The sequence below is a fragment of the Micropterus dolomieu genome, linkage group LG08, assembly GCF_021292245.1.
Source record: "Micropterus dolomieu isolate WLL.071019.BEF.003 ecotype Adirondacks linkage group LG08, ASM2129224v1, whole genome shotgun sequence".
In the NCBI taxonomy this organism is placed as follows: Eukaryota; Metazoa; Chordata; class Actinopteri; order Centrarchiformes; family Centrarchidae; genus Micropterus; species Micropterus dolomieu.
Genome location: NC_060157.1, coordinates 21,081,728 through 21,091,665, shown reverse-complemented (window position 1 = coordinate 21,091,665; position 9,938 = coordinate 21,081,728). Strand labels below are relative to the sequence as shown.

The following is a 9,938-nucleotide window of genomic DNA, read 5'->3' as shown; positions in this document are numbered from 1 at the left end:
TAAAAATGTAGCAAATGAAATGCTTTTGTGGGGCTGAATGCAAGGGTGAAGCATGTACAGCCCACACAGTCCATTGTACACTGTCCTCATGGTCATGAGTGTGATGATGGTATATGGCCGCCCCCATGTGGAGAAATCTATTCACAACTTCTTGGAGTGACTTTGGCATCTTACACATATGTTGTACTTATGTAATCCTAAATTGTTTTAATATGAGTATGTATTCAAATGTTCCGTTTACTTCATCTATTACAATGGTAATAAATTAAGACATATCCTATATGGCATTAGTCCCTGAATGGCTTATTTCTAAATTTCCTGTAACCAACTGAAGAGACCCACTGGAGCATGACAGGGATTGATTTTCCTGTATGCATATTTGCATTTCAACAGAACACTTGTGCCAGAGAGGGCGTTCAGCACAGACGGTTTCTATGAGTCACCAGTGCAATGCATCACCCCCCTTAGCCTTCATCCATTCAACGTACTGCTCACCATACAGGGAACAGTATGATAATTTTGACTTAATGCTGTGAGTTACAGAAGGTCTTATATGAATGTAAAATGTGTCAGGGGTCAATGCTTGTTGGATGTGTGAATATGCTGTACGCTGGCTGAGGGCCGGGGCACTTTTCTTAGCACAATGAAACAGAAAATGGACATTTGTTGTAAAATATATAGTAGGCCTAATGTCTAACTTTAACAGTAGGCTATGTCTTTTCAAAGAAAAGACAAAAGTTACATTTTACATAGCATTTAATCTTCTTGGCTCTTTGGTCCTGTCCTTATATCAGCAACTATCAATGCCATTTTCCATTACGCAAAGCCATGAAAACTGATTTGTAATTTATTTGATGGACTTTTACTAACTAACAGGTGCATGAGGGCGACCTGACAGGGACAGGCTGCAGAATTGTCCGCTGCTTGAAAGCTCTGGAGCAGCAGCTCAGCAGGTGTCTTCCTCTCTTCATTTTAATGAGGGGGGGGAACTTGAATTGGAATATACGATAAGACATGAAATTGACATTCAAGAATCATTCTCACTCATGCAGAATCTCCATTTAGAAGACGATATACATTTATAAGATCTATTCAAATGATCAAATTATGTCTTATTATTAGTCTACAATAACTCTAAGGACAAGTGGGCTAACATGTGTTAACCGACAGTGAAACTATGCTTTAGGTGTCTATAATTTCGAGCTCTTTTTTCCCAGTTGCGATGCCAAAAGCCCTCAACAATGTGCTTCACGGTGGGAAAAGATGACCCGACAAATCAGTAATGCAAGCGATAAGAGACGCTGCGTGTCATAAGCGAAGCGGTCCTCACATACCACGCACGACGTTAGGAGTTCCCTCGCTTACACCGTGAAAACGACGCCCCTCTACTCTCCTCCTAGCCCTTCCCGACCGTGAGCCATCCCTGCCGGCTTGTGCCTGTCTGCTGTGGCAGAGGAGCGGCGCTCTGGGGCGGTGGCGGCGTCCAGTTTCCTGCTATTTCAATGATCAGAAATTCGGATTGAAGCTTGACACCCGGACCTGACAGGGCAGGTTTGCATTTTATTTGTTCGTCTGATACGGCGCTGATGACAGCGGAACAGGTGCATGCTGCATTTGCCGGTTGTTATGAAATGACATTGTAGGCAAGGTATGGGAAGCATCTTCATACCGGTGACAAGCTTTGCACAAAACCGTGCTGTGCATGCTCTGCAGAGACACCGCTTTGTGCTTCAAGTGTCATGGACGAAAGAAGAGGGTGTTGCCACATAGCTTTAATCCGACCAATATGGTCGGCAGGCTGGTTTAATAAGCTGCATAGAATCAGGGCATTCTTCATTTCATGCATGCATCAGGGCCCAGCAGGCAGAACGAGTCAGCAGGTGCACCTTATCATCTTACTGAATCACATAGCGCCTGATCTGCTCCGGTAGGCGACTGCACACATTCAACCCACGTACAATTGTTCAGACCTGTTCTTGGACATGCCAGCCTATATAAGGATTGTGATTTCTCTAGGCTGTGTGGAGCTATAGGCTAACAGCTGATGCTCAAGATAATTAGCTAATTGAAGACGGAGTGTATTGCCTCGGGTGTGGCAGAGGGGGCAGGCGTGGGTGCCTCGCAGTCGGAAGCTCACCCAAATGTGTGAATTGCACTGTGAGAAAGTGGGGTAGGCTACTCAACTGGAAGTAGAGGTGTTTTTAAAATAACTTCACAATAGATAAAGAAACTGAGCACACTGGCCTCAACTAAATGTCTCAGATTGCTTGCTTGCAAGATTGGCTACTGTATTTTAAAGGTCAATAAGTTAATTAGAAAATAGGTGTTGGAAATTGCCTTTTAAGAAATAGGCCTACTACTTTCAACGTCTCAGCAATAGGTTTGAGATTTACAAAATTTTAAAAGCTGCAACTCATAGCAATATTTATATCACATAATAGCCTAATGAGTTGTTTTCGGATGTGTTTCTCTCAGGAATTCTGTTGTCGGAATGCAACTTATCCTACGTTTCGGACAAAGTGTTCCTGAGAGTACAGACAATTTGAATTACAAATGAGATGTTATGTTGTTGTAAACTGTAAACAAAAAATTAATTTTTGGATCAGATTTTGACAGTTATAGCAGATACAAGAAACATACAAATATAAAGCAGACTTCTTCATTTTGGTGGACAGAAACAAATAACACAGCTATTTCAGTAAAAGTATGGAAAAAAAAATACATGAGCATTTACTAGCAAATCTGCATAAGTGCAAGATTCAGCAAGTTTTGTTTAAACACCTCCAGACTAGTCAAACTGTAAAAGTTGCCATTATGCATCCTTCTCTTCACCCTCATCCTTCTCACAGACTGTCAGCCCTCCTGTATCTGGCTCCTGGTTCCTTTGCAGCCATGCCAAAGGCTATAGTAATTCCCAGATACTGAATTTGTGGAGGCAGAGTCAGGGAGGGGGCAAATTAGATCTTAAATCCATCCATCTGTCCATTCCTTCCTCTGTCCCTCCATGCATCCTCTCTCATTTTCTCATTTTCCTTTATTTCACCTGCTCTACTTTCAGCCTCCCTAGTGTGCATTACAAAGGCGCATCCATAAGCAGTGTGGCTGTCCTTTGTTACGCCCCTTTACTTGTTCACATTAAAGGGCAAAGCTCTTTGTGTGGATGCATGTTGTGTTAAACACCTACAGGAAAAAGTATTGAATACTTCTTTTCTAGGCTGTTGTCAAGGTGGTTCAAGGAGTCTCACCACAGGTAATGCAGTAATGAAATTACATGCTACATTTCCCACGGAGCAATTTGCTCTTATCTATGACAAGTAAGATGTAGCAGACATTCAAGCAAACTTAAAACAGGGAAGGCAAGGTTATATGGTGGATCATTCACAGGCGGTGACTCCATTACTTTCCGGTCAATGTGTAACCTCTGTGCAATCTGTCACCAATGCACATGCCTTAAGGGAAAAGGTTAGGTCATGTGTTGTACAGCCTCAGGATGCACTTGTGTGTGTGTGTGTGTGTGTGTTTCTGTGCACGTAAATTCCCTGTGCGTGCTTGTTTAAGGAAGTACACTTCTCCCTCGAGTCCTATTTCAAGTCATCTTGTGATCGATTTGTAATAGCTCATTGAAGCGAGGCCAGTGGTATGTTCACAGCCAAATTGGAATCCTCCACAAGATAAACTCACGTCCCTTAGAAATGAGAGGAGCTTTCAAACGCATATTAAAGATAACAGCATGTAATAACTGTCACTTTTTGCATTATTATCACAAATGATGTGTTGTAGGATGCAGTGCCAAACTCAGCAAGACATCCCATTTTCTGGTGAGCTTTTCTCTAACATCATATTAAAGTTATGACTGCTAACACAGTTTGACAAAGGTATATTCTATTGGTATCATTAAATGCCAAATGAATGCAATCACAAGATTAGACTGACGGTGTTTCAATTTAAAACTTGAAAAAGTGCGTTATCCGAAGAAAATGAGTGTAACTGCATACATGAGACCATATACATGTATCATTATTAAACAAAACCAAAGGCCATTTGAGATACCACACTTGAAAGTTCAGTTGTGGTGACCTGTTTAGTCTGAATGACTAAATGAAATAAATGAAAGTTTGTTGAAGTACTTAAAGGTTGTAGCACTGTCCCCATAGTCAAATCAGAATTGTCAGGTCCTGACATCGCAGTTCCTCGCGGGTTTATTTCAAGTAGCCAGCTATTTAAAAACGATATATTATTCTTTGTGTGGTTCATCAACGGTGATAAATTATCCAAAAGTCCCACGAGGTTCGGACAACTCGGCACAACACCAGTGAGGCTGGGGCTCTGTCTCTTCTGCAAGTGTTCCTCCACTGCCACTGCACACATACACGCTACGCTTACACATGCGCACTTGATGCCTCAGGGTTAGGTTTACAATTTTGAATTTATTCACACACTTCAAAAACATTTATTGAAAGTTTTATTCTTTTTACATATTTATTTACAGCATTAAACGTTGAAATGTATATTGTAATAGGCTGTATATTAATTTATTGGGAGAAAACTGGTAGTTCTATGTAAAATCAGATGTTGAGCACCCCTATATAGCCAAAATGGCATGATCCTTGTTTCGCAGGGAAGCTTCGACTGTGAGATTGACAGTCGAATCAGGCTCCGCCCATCGAAGCATCGAATCTTAGACTATTTGGGGTCAGCCCTAAAGATGAGTAGATTTAAATAACTGTAAAATAATATATTGCGTGTGTATATACAACATTTCATCCTCCTGATTAATTTTCAAATGCCATTAAACACAGACTGTTATTTTATGGTATGAGCAGATGAGAAAGTGGTGAACTGATTTTTTTAGTATAGTAGAGGTCATAAGATGATCTCTCTAATAAAAGAATCCACTTGACCAATTTTACATTGACTGCTATTTTGTACATCACATACATACATATACATTGCACATGTGATTTGAATAGTTTGACCAGATTTGTGAGCAACAAATGATCCCAAAGAGTGTACCACTAATCTTACATAGTGTATAGTGTGTGCCCACGTCTACATGAACTGTCACATTCTTCATTGTGGTGCCATGTGATTGTTCACCACTTCTTCTATCTTAGGAGTCTGTATGCGCCAACTACCAAAATAATCCATAAAGGCTGTTCTTTTTCTTTTTTCCCCCCTCTTATCTTATTTTGATATGCTTGACAGACAATGTTAGGCTAGGGTTCCCATGGTTACTGCATTTTAAACAGGCACGCCTGATGTCTTTGTCTTAACTATTGTTAGTAGCGACACTCTCCTCTTTGGTCAAATAGAAAAAAATTTAACTGCGCTGGTAGGCACAGCGTGGTGCCTGTCATTTTCTTGTCATTGCAGTGAAGATATGTTTTGTTTTTTGTTTTATTTGACTCTGCAAGTAAAGATGCATTGAGGGAAACGATCATCAGCATGTGCACATGAGCATGTAGAAGACGCCTTTGCTGTAGGAATGGGAGAAAAACGGTTGTCTTCGTTTTCAACGAGTGTGACTGCTGTGATAAAGTGGAATATAATCGGGGAGTTGTAGGGCTGTATGTTCATGGATAAATTGTTTTACTAATTTAAATAATAATTTATTTAATGCATTGTATAGCTTCTAATACGAAACCTGGACAATGTGCGTTTACAGGAGGTACTTATCGGACTTCACCAGGCTGCTTAAATACACAGGCGGTGGAAACAATAACAGCAACACCTACTGTATATGATATTATGCAATCAGTGAAACGGCACAGCAAGAAATATTAACTTTGTGAAGCTCAAAATGTTCAGTTTCTGGAGAGGCTGTGTCATGGAGGTGCTGATTCCACTCTGATGTATAAAAATAATTTTAGTCTACAGTCTGCTTTGCACTGTCACTGTCTCATTGTATATGTGAATTGCTGCAGCACGTTTGTCAGTGAGTATATCAACAGTATGTCAACATGTCTCACAATCAGTGTCACCCACACAAGTGTCTGTGCAGTGAAGTTTTTTGATAGAAAAATCTAAATAGGTCAGCAGTCTGAGTTCTCCAATCACATCCCAGGAATTCAAATTGTTTTTGATCTTTAATGTAATAAATCCCACACCTTGTTACATACCCTGACATGACCCCCTTCACTAAATGCATGTAGGATTACTTTGTGGTGTAGAATGGAAGAGGGTGGCTCTTCCACTCGTGTAAACTGATTAATATTTAGAGAAGATATTCATCTCGTAAATCAAACGATGCATTTTGACAGCTCATTTTGAGAGATTTCACTGCCTGATTTGTTTTAATCAGTGAGGATTAACTTTACAATGACCCCCCCCCCACCCCGCTCTAATCATTTTGATGTGCACATTTGCCACCTTTTTTGACTCCAAGCGCTAATGAAGCAGACACAGAGAAGTTTGCAATCACACAATCTGTCTTTTCATATCAGCTCAAAATGGGGAACTTGGGACTTCAGATGCTGAAGTGTAGAAACTGTACTGTAATTTCCTCTGCTGTGGCGCAGACCCTTCCCATGAGAGAGTGCTTGTACTATGTCAGTGCAGGTAGCACAACTCCTTCTGGGCTTGCTTTCTCTTGGGGAGGATGAACTTGCAGGCTCATTGGTTTGTAAGTCGCATCATTTATCTCTGTTGTGGTGTGACATGATTTGCAACAGACTTAACGGTCCTGCTACGCAATCTGCCTCCAAGACTGCTGAGTGCCAGAGGTTTGGACAATGTGTATATGGTTTCCCTTGAACAAGGACATCTCGCCACTCCCACTTCCCCAACCCCCACCGTCTTGTACCTGGTTTCCCAGAGGCACACTCTGTCCAGCAAGGATTGATGGACTGGCTGTGTATGCCATTAGGAGGGAAGCACTGATTATAAAGCTGAGATGTGGAGGGAGCTGCATGATAAAATGCCAAGGCTCATTGAGAAATGTTGGTGATTGGCTCATGCAGTGGGTGGCTTCTGTGGATGTCAAATAACATGTACTGTACACGTAATATGTGTGTACTATTGCCTTTTAGCAACACTATTTGCTTTAGACATGTCTGGATAAAAGGTTACAAGGTAGATTTGTTATTTTACAACACAGAGTTGTAATGATTAACATGAACATCACAATTCACATCAATATCAAGTAAAATATTATATTAGCAACAAGGGATTGTTTTGTGTTAAAATGCTAATGTCAGCGTTCTTACAATGACTATGCTAACATGCTGATGTTTGGCAAATGTTTTTCATGTTCACCATCTTGGTTTAGCATGTTAGCATGCTAACAGTAGCACTAAACACAAATATAAAGCTGGGGCTGACGGAAATGTCATTGGTTTTGTAGATTAAAGTTAAAGTTAAAATTCAGACCTGCTAGTGGCATTAGGTGAAATGTCAGGGGATCGCCAAATTTATTAGGAGACAGGGTGACATATTTCAGATATAAATGAAAAAAATAATGAAGATTTTTTTCATTTAGACCACTAACAGGATCATTTAAAAATAATGTCTTGAAAACCACACAGGTAGATATTTTTTTCAAAATTTCTTTCTAGTGTCATTAAATTCTGCCACATTACCATGGCAAGACCAAGGAAATATGCAGTTTCCATCACAATCATCAGTCCCTTCATACTGATGATATCTAATGATAAACACGGATTGTTGTTTGAGCTAGTCAAAGGCATCATGGAGAGTGATTAGTGTCCAAAAAGTGCCAAAACTCCATTAGGGTGGCCAACCTATCCTGGAAAAAAACAAGGATACTTTTACACTTGGCACAAATATAAGAGACCAAGATCCATATTCATAGTCACTTAGACAGATGGTTTGGTTGGAGCAAAACTGTCTTTGTTTCTGAGTGAAAGAAATATCCCCTCAAATCTCCAAATTAATGAACAGCCTAATTAACAGGAGTACAGTTTGGAGCATGCTTTGTTCATTTTTGTAAATGATGTAGTCACAAAAGATGCGTAAGCAAAGGAAGAACACTGCCTGGAGATCACAGTAAGCACATTAGCTGCATGCTCCTCTCTGCAGCACAGTACACAACTATTCCTGTTACTTCTACTACTACTACTACTACTGCTGCTACTACCCCTACTGTCACTGCACTGTTTTTGTAACACTTTTATTACAATACTAATTATTTATCAATAATCAAACAAAAAAAAAAGAGGAAAACAACACTTTTATTGCAAAGTTTGAAGGTGTGACCAGAGGAGGTGCTGATGACACTGACCCCTGCCTTCTTTGCTGTTTTGCTCTCAAACTATTTACCTTTTTTTCCCTCCAACATACTCTGGTGGAAGGCAAACGTGCACAATTTCCTGACAGCATACTGTGTTTGAGGAGCGAGAGGAATCCACAATCTGTCATCCCCGTGTTTCCCCTGCTCTACTGTGACATATTTTTGAGCTGCTATATTTGACAGCTTTCTCCTGCCCACCTGCTGATGAAGGATGGGCCTGTGGGCAACTGACGCCTGCCTGAAGACGCATCCATTTTTAGGGCCTCTAAATTGACAGTCTCTTTATTTGAGAGACGCCATGAAGACAAATGGGCACAGGCAGGCAACGGTGAATGGTGCATCATGGACATCATTCTGCCCCAGCTGATCAGCCATCATGTCCGTTACTATCTGGCAATTTATCTGAGCTGCCCCGCTGCAGATGATGAGTGTTTTGGGCCGTCACAATGTCTGCTTTTTGCTTGCTTTTTGTAGAAAAGTAGTTGAAGTTCTGCAGTTTGAGATTTCTTTCCTCTTCAGTGAGTGCGTCTCAAAGTCGTGCAGTTGATCCCAGCTTACATCAAGACAGCCGCGATGCTCAGTAATGATTACTGACTGACTGGACTGACTCTGAAATGTAGAGCGCGGAGGAGGTCATCTCCAGAGATACACTGACATGGCAAGGCTGATAGAGTCCTGAATGAAAGAACGCCGTGATAGGGAAGTCTGTGGGCATGTTTATGGATAGAAGCTAAATCTTACTTATCTGTGTCTTGTCTTAAAAGATTTTCAAGAACCGATCCGCTAAACATTGCTTATCTTATTGATGCCTGCAGTGTTTTATAAAACACTTGAATAGGCAATACTTCTTATGGAAACAAAGCATATTCATTTGATTTGAAGATACGATCTGTTCTTTCTTACAGAGATGCGGTACATCATAGATGTCAGATATATCATCTTTACTTTTTGCCCAAAAACAGGGTAAATATTTGAAACAAAGCTCAATGTGATGAAAAATGCTTGAAATTCGGAGGCAAATACTTTGCTGCAGAAAAATTCAAGTTTACAGATGTGTAATATTTTAACACAGTTTTGGACCATCTGCACACTCTTCTATGTTGTGACAGTCAGCCTAGTAGGTGTAAGTCACTCATGGGTCCCTCCCATCCTGAACGAATAACAGGGTTTATACAGGTACATTTGCTTGTATTTGGTGAATCTTGTGTGCCAGCTAAGATAGACAGAGCTAAGATAATCAGGTCAGGCTTCTCTATTTTAGCGGGGAGGTTTTAAAGACCAGTAGGGCTGGGGTTTCATTCTGCATTTTAAAGAAACACAAGGTGATACTTATAGGCTAATTCAAATGTTTTTTGACAGTAAATAGTATTTCTTGTTTCTCCAGAATTACATTTCTGGCAGTGCAGAAAAAGCTTCAAAAATAACATTGACCGTCATGTAGGGAAATGACACTCACAGAAAATACAATTGAACTGTTAACTGAAGAATAAAAATTGGACTTTTATACAGACTTTTTGTCTGGTCAAAATTTTGAGGGGGTGGTGTTGCAATGGAGGAACTTGTTATTTAAAAAATCTTGGTTTCGTCCCTGGCACAAACAAACAACAGTTGCACACCGACAGCTTTTTGGGTAGAGCACACAGTTTTAAATTTGTGCTCAGTGCACACTAATATGTAGACTGTAATTAAA

General features: G+C 40.4%; 1 protein-coding gene across 2 annotated transcripts in view; it reads left to right on the top strand.

The window, feature by feature from the left end:
• Positions 1-1,343: 1,343 nt before the first annotated feature.
• si:dkey-178k16.1 (band 4.1-like protein 1) overlaps positions 1,344-9,938 on the top strand; it is a 42,892-nt gene continuing 34,297 nt past the window's right edge. For both annotated transcript variants that reach the window (XM_046056953.1, XM_046056952.1), the window contains exon 1: positions 1,344-1,551. The gene's annotated coding sequence lies outside the window, so the exon portion shown is untranslated. The remainder of the gene's footprint in view (positions 1,552-9,938) is intronic.